Source organism: Ctenopharyngodon idella, chromosome 15 (assembly GCF_019924925.1).
Source record: "Ctenopharyngodon idella isolate HZGC_01 chromosome 15, HZGC01, whole genome shotgun sequence".
Lineage (NCBI taxonomy): Eukaryota > Metazoa > Chordata > Actinopteri > Cypriniformes > Xenocyprididae > Ctenopharyngodon > Ctenopharyngodon idella.
The window spans coordinates 5,960,615-5,967,049 of NC_067234.1; the positions used below are offsets into that span (position 1 = coordinate 5,960,615).

At 39.0% G+C, this 6,435-nt stretch overlaps 1 non-coding gene across 1 annotated transcript; it reads left to right on the plus strand.

Moving 5' to 3' along the window:
• The first annotated feature begins 6,162 nt into the window (after positions 1 to 6,162).
• trnag-ucc (transfer RNA glycine (anticodon UCC)) lies at positions 6,163 to 6,234 on the plus strand. The gene has a single exon. It is a non-coding gene; the product is annotated as a tRNA-Gly (tRNA).
• The last annotated feature ends 201 nt before the right edge of the window (positions 6,235 to 6,435 follow it).

The window sequence follows — 6,435 nt, forward strand, 5'->3', positions numbered from 1 at the left end:
TTTTACTTTCGTTTTGTCTTAAAGGAGAACTGTCTTGTATAATAAACGAACTATTAAAAGAATTGTTGTACATAATTATTTAATTTAATTTAAAAAAAAAAAAAAATTTTCCTTGTTTTTTTCCTGTGTTCTCCAAAACATTACATTTTATCATTATTATTGTTGTTTAATAATTTTAAAATAATTTATTTCCGTTTGTTCATTAAAATACCAGAAGTATTGGCCTTGTTTGCACTGATTTTTTATTTATTTATTTATTTTTTTAATTTTATTGACTTGCATCGTTGTTTTATCTTGCTCAGATTTGTAAACACTAAATGTTAACAACTGTTACTATTAAACTCTGTACATGATTATTTAATTTAAAATACATATTTGTCTTGTTTTTCCTGTGTTCTCCAAAACTTTAGATTTTATTATTATTATTATTATTATAGTTGTTGTTTAATCTATAATTATTTAATGTTTGTTTATTTAATTATTATATATTTTAGTTAGTATTGTACTGTATTTATTACCCTTTTCAGTTTTATATAATAATATGTATATTATTGTACTATAAATACAATGAGAAACTTACTATTTTGGGTGTTTATTGGGTTATATTTTATATATGGGTTTTCTGTACATCGTTATACAAATATAATGTGAATCTCTTTTTTTTAAAAATGGTCTAAAATATAAAAGGTTTAAAACATGATCAAAATGTTCTTTTCAATTATTCACATTCAAATATTTTCTATGTTAAAGATAACTATACCCTATTCTAAATGTAGCCTACATAATTATTTAATTTTAAAAATATCTTTTCTTGTTTTTTCCTGTGTTCTCTAAAACTTTTTATTTTTAGGGGTTCAAGCGCGTAGCGCTGAAACCCTGTAATTGTTAAATTTTCCAAGGATCAGCATTCTCCCCTAAAAGTGATCGGGCAGACCAAACCGTAAGTCATAGAGGCTTGAAACTTTGAGGGTTGGTAGTACTCATACCGCCTACGTCACCAAGGCTCGCCCCGATCGGCCTGATGGGGGCGCTATAGCGGTCAAAAGTACGAAATGGCTCATAACTCCTGAACCGTTAGACCCAGACTCAAGTGTCTTATATCGTTGGAATCCTTGGCTCTTGACGAAATTTCCAAGTATTTTGCGAACTAGTCCTAGGTTTTTGACCCGATCGGAACCAAACCAAGGCAGAAATGGTCGCTAAGGGGTGCCAAAACATACAATGTGGGTGGAGCCACTTCTATTAAAATGGCTATAACTCGAAAAAGAAATTAGATATTTGCACCAAACTCAGTTCACGTGTGTATGGGCTCAATCGGTCACGATAAAAAAAAAATTGCGAACTAGTCCTAGGTTTTTGAGCCGATCGGAAAAAAACCAGTGCAGAAATGTTCTCTGGAGTCTGAATATCAATAATTATGAAAAAAATTCACTGATTAAAAAGCTTTTGTGGAGAAATAGCTAATCATTTAATTAATCGACAGCCTTCAGCATGTTTTACACTAAACAATACTTTCGTTGGGAACTATAAATAGATTTTAGCTTGATAAAAATGTATTTTTTTAAGAGAAGGCAGACTAGGGAATGTTGCAACTGATGTCACTGCCATTACGCTGAGAGGTGAAATATGCTGATTTGCTGCTCAAGAAATATTTATTAATATTATCAATGTTGAAAACAGTTGTGTACAATTTTTTTTCAGGATTATTTGATGAATAGAAAGTTATGATTAGAATGATTTCTGAAGGATTATGTGACACTGAAGACTGGAGTAATAATGCTGAAAATTCAGCTTTGCCATCACAGGAATAAATTGCATTTCAAAATATATTCAAATAGAAAACAGATATTTTAAATTGTAAAAATATTTCACAATATTACTGTATTTGCTGTATTTTGGATCAAATAAATGAAGCTGATCGGTAGTGTATATTTTGTGTTTTAGTGAGTGAGCATATTTGTAAGTACAACAAGCCAAGTTTACCTGAGCAAAGTGTTCCTCCCTCACCTCCTCAGGTGGGTCATTAGGTGGGAATCTCTCACTGAGAGCATACGGCTCTGAGGACTGATGCTCTCCCTACCTTGCAACAGGTACCTTCTGGGACTTGTGCTTGTCCCAGTCCAGGGGGACAGGACAACAACCAGGCTAATATTGCAGTCCAAACCTTTCTCTGGTGTCTGTCTGTGAGACAAGCAAGGCAGGGTACTTGGCCTGGCCTGTCACCACATCTGAGAGCTTGTTCAGTTCCATGATTAGCACAGGATCAAAAACTGCAGGCAGCTTTAATCAAGGCTGCTTCAGGTCTACAAGGCGCTGGAAATTCCATCGAGCCACTCCAATCATGCCCTGTGCCTGTAAACGTTCTGTGGATAACTGAGTGCCTGTGATCCATCTCACCTGATGGAAATAGAACACCTCCTGCTGAGAGGTGAATCTCAAAGGGATTCAAACGGGTACAGCTGCCGCCTCCCCCTTCACATGGTTCAGCTGGACTGTTCCACCATGCCTATAGAGGATCCCCTCTGCAACCTCTGGTCACTCAAGCAGCCTCTGAGGATGTGGACTCGCTGAATCCTCCACACCTTCAGAATCGATGGTTTGAACAGTGGCACACCATCAGGATCGCATTCTAAAAAGAATCTTTGGAGAACGCTCTCTACTCTCTCCAGCAGCTCTTTGGGGTGTGGGACCCTGGTGCGGCAGTGGTCCCTGATGTGCTGCGTTGTTGGATTTGCACTATCCCACAGAAGACATAAGCCTGCTTCAATCTCTGTAGGTCCGTCTGGTCCACAACACTAAAAGCTGCTGACAGAAACTTGCAGAAAGCACTGTGCAGTGGATGGTGTTCTGACACACACTCTCTGGAGAACCGCTGCATGCAGTGGAACAAGTCCAGCTTGATGTTAATGTCGCTGTTATATTCTTTGCGGGAGGCACAAGTGTTGATGAGATGCCCAGAGGTTGCCGCAGCCACTATAGCCTCAGTGGTCTTCCAAGAATCCCAGAGGAGGTGCTCCTGGGGCTCGGGGTTTGGGATCCTGAAGGCAATCTCTGTTCCACACACAAAGTATATTTAAAATATTAAACATTCAAATACATAGGAAACATGTATTTGCTATACTATATTTTGTTTACTTTACAAATATGATGGATGTGATGGATGGTTCTTACCTGTCAACCTACTGGTAGTTGTCTTTTGGCAGTCCTGCAAAAATGTAATGACGGGACAGCCCATCATACATTGGCTGCAGGGATTTATCACTTTCAGACTGCAGCATCACCCAGGACATGACCTTCCAGTTTCAGTTTCACATTCATCACAGCGTATGACGACATAGTACCTGATGCAAGAACAACCTTACGGGCCACTTTGCGGGTATGGTCAGCCCTTAAGGCTTGTCCAAACGTGCCTTGGAGGATCAGATTGAGAGTGCTCTCCTGCCTATGGTACTCCTGAATGAGGCAGTCAACCAAGTAGTGGGGTGAGACTGTTACGCCGCACCAGCCGACCACATCACCATACTCACCAAATGGAGCAGGAGTATTTGTTGCTCTTAGTGCCCCTGTGATGGTCTGCTGACCATAAAGTCCACTGTCCCTATCCAGCACATTCTTAACAGTGGACAGGTAAGCCAGGTGTACACGCTCATACCTGAGGTGGAGAGCTTCATTCAACTGATTGGCCATATCATTGGGAGACTTTCCTGTGCGCCGCAACTCATCCATCACAGTCTTACATATGGCCTTCTTGTGCATCAGAAAAGCCGGCAAAATGTTGCAGAACCGACTTGGCAGCATGTCCATCCATTGGGGTTTGTCTGCAAACCAGTACTTTTGACAGACTTTACAGCTGAGCTGAGAGGCCAGTATGTTAGTACTGGCTGCTTGTACCAATAATGACACAGGGTCATCCAACTCCTGATAAGACAACGTGAGGATTCGGACACCCGTACAGACATGGCAGAGTGTAATTGTTGCGGACTCTTTCCATAATGGCGTGCTCTAGTTTCCAAATGAAGAATGGATTAAGTTGGAAGTACTTCTGTGATGGCAGCTCATAGACAGCATCAATAAGCTCAGGTTGAGGTGGGTAACCCCACAAAGAGATCATGTTCATTGGATGTCTCACCGGTCCAGAGCCTGGCCACAGTCCTAAGGCTTCCATTTCTGTTTTCATCCAGATTCTCTGCTGTTGAGGGCAGTGCCATCAGCTCACATCCTGCTCATAGCTTGGCAGTAGTGGAATCGCATGCTTCTCCTCCAACTGAGTTGAGGGGTACCCAGTAGAGGCTGCAGGGAGTCCTGAGAAAGACTGGCCAGCAGCTGCAGGGGGTCCTGAGGGAGGAGTAGAGGCTGCAGACTGTGCAGAGGTCACTGGGAGGAGGGTTGCAGGATGACATGGGTGACATTAGTCATAGATGAGCATTACATTTGTTAAATATGTTAAATCTGTTTTAAATTTGATTAAGTAAAATGTTATATTAAGTCCTTACACTGACAGAACATAGTTTCCTGCACTGGTCTCAAATGCGGTGTGGTCTTGCTTGTAGATAATTCAAGTAATTCATAATTCAGCATGTGTACACGTTCATACACCAACTTGGCCGAGGAGATGCAGTGGCACTATATTCATCAGGCCGGTCTGGTTTTGAGAGTGTCGCTGGTGGTTTATGCCTGCCTAACACAGAAAAATGTAATGTCCTTCTAATACCCTGTAGTACTGTCCCTAAGTAAATGTGTTAATAAGTAGCAATGTAAACACATGCAAACCCGTAGAACACATGTCAAGACTCTTTAGAATATTAGGGATGTATATTAACGAAGGTGTAATGCGTGTATGTGTTTTCAGCGCCCATGTGAAGTTTAATCTGACTCCAATTTCAAATGGTTATTACATTTAGATTGTTTCTAATTAGGAATTAATCCTAACTATTGGTTATGTATTATGGGAGAATGGGAGACTGCATAAGATGTTGTTACAAACTTTACAGTACCTGTCAAAAGTTTGGAAACATTTATAATTTGCTAATGTTTTTTTAAATAAGTCTCTTATGCTCACCAAGGCTGCATTTATTTAATCAAAAATACAGTAAAACAGTAATATTGTGGGATATTATTACAAATTAAAAGAAATATTAGTGTGTAAATAAGTGCTATGATAAATAAATGTAAATAAGTGTACTAAATATAAATAAGTTTGTGTGTATATAGCCTACTATTATGTATCTTTAAGACGCCATTTTAATCATCGCAGTTTCAGTGTTAGTTTACCTCACTGTGTCACTCAATGTATTTTGTCTGGTTCAATGGTTCAATATATATTGAACCAGACAAAATACATTGAGTGACACAGTGAGGTAAACTAACACTGAAACTGCGATGATTAAAATGGCGTCTTAAAGATACACAATAAGGTGAAAACAGAATACTATGCAGTGACATCAAAATTAGTTTTTATAAGCAATAAGTTTAGTATCACACCGAACGCTAGTGAAACTGCAATGAGTCATGCATAGCAGTCAGAACATAACGATACAGCTACACTTTCAAGCAAAATAATCATATTCAAACATTTAACATTAAATTACTTAACGCACACAATATTGCACAAAATAAAGCGCTCACGAAGAAGTAAGGTCTTCACTCTGTCCTAAACTCGTACAATCTGAACTACAGTAAGGTGGATATAGACCTCACCCCATTAAGTTATATTTGGTACTATACTGCCACCTGTTGGCACATTTGTGTAACTTAGAGCAGAGATTAAGTCGTGATCACGAGAAAATTAAGTATGTGATCACGAGAAAACAAAAAAAAGAAAAATAATTATAATACATGGCCTCTTAGGGCTTTCGTAATTTTGAAGGGTTAATAGGTGAATGTATTTTAAAATGACATTTCAGCATTTTAGTGGTGGTTGTGAACACTAGGCGGCGCAATTAGGCTTATAAAGCAACAGAAACGCCAGGTCGATGCTGATGTGCGATGCATTCGATCCTCATATGACTTAAATGTCATTAAACGATTGTTAGTCTTCAGATTTGCTTAATTTTAACACAGCAATCCGAAATAAATGTGAGTGAACGATTCAGTCCCCTATCTGTAATAGCAGAAAGTCAAGATGACTGTACACTCCTGTCACTAGGAAATAGTTTCAACAACGCGTTGGTGGTATAGTGGTAAGCATAGCTGCCTTCCAAGCAGTTGACCCGGGTTCGATTCCCGGCCAACGCAAGACATGTTTTTTCATAATCTTATACACTCTACACTAGAACTTCAATAGCTACACAAATCAATTATGTACAAAGGTAGCCTAACTTCTAAAGCATTCAGAGCTCTATTAACATACGCTATTACAAACAGCTTTACTTTCTACACTGTTCTGAATCCCACTGGGCTTGAAAGATCACGTTTAAAGAGACTATCTGCAGCCCC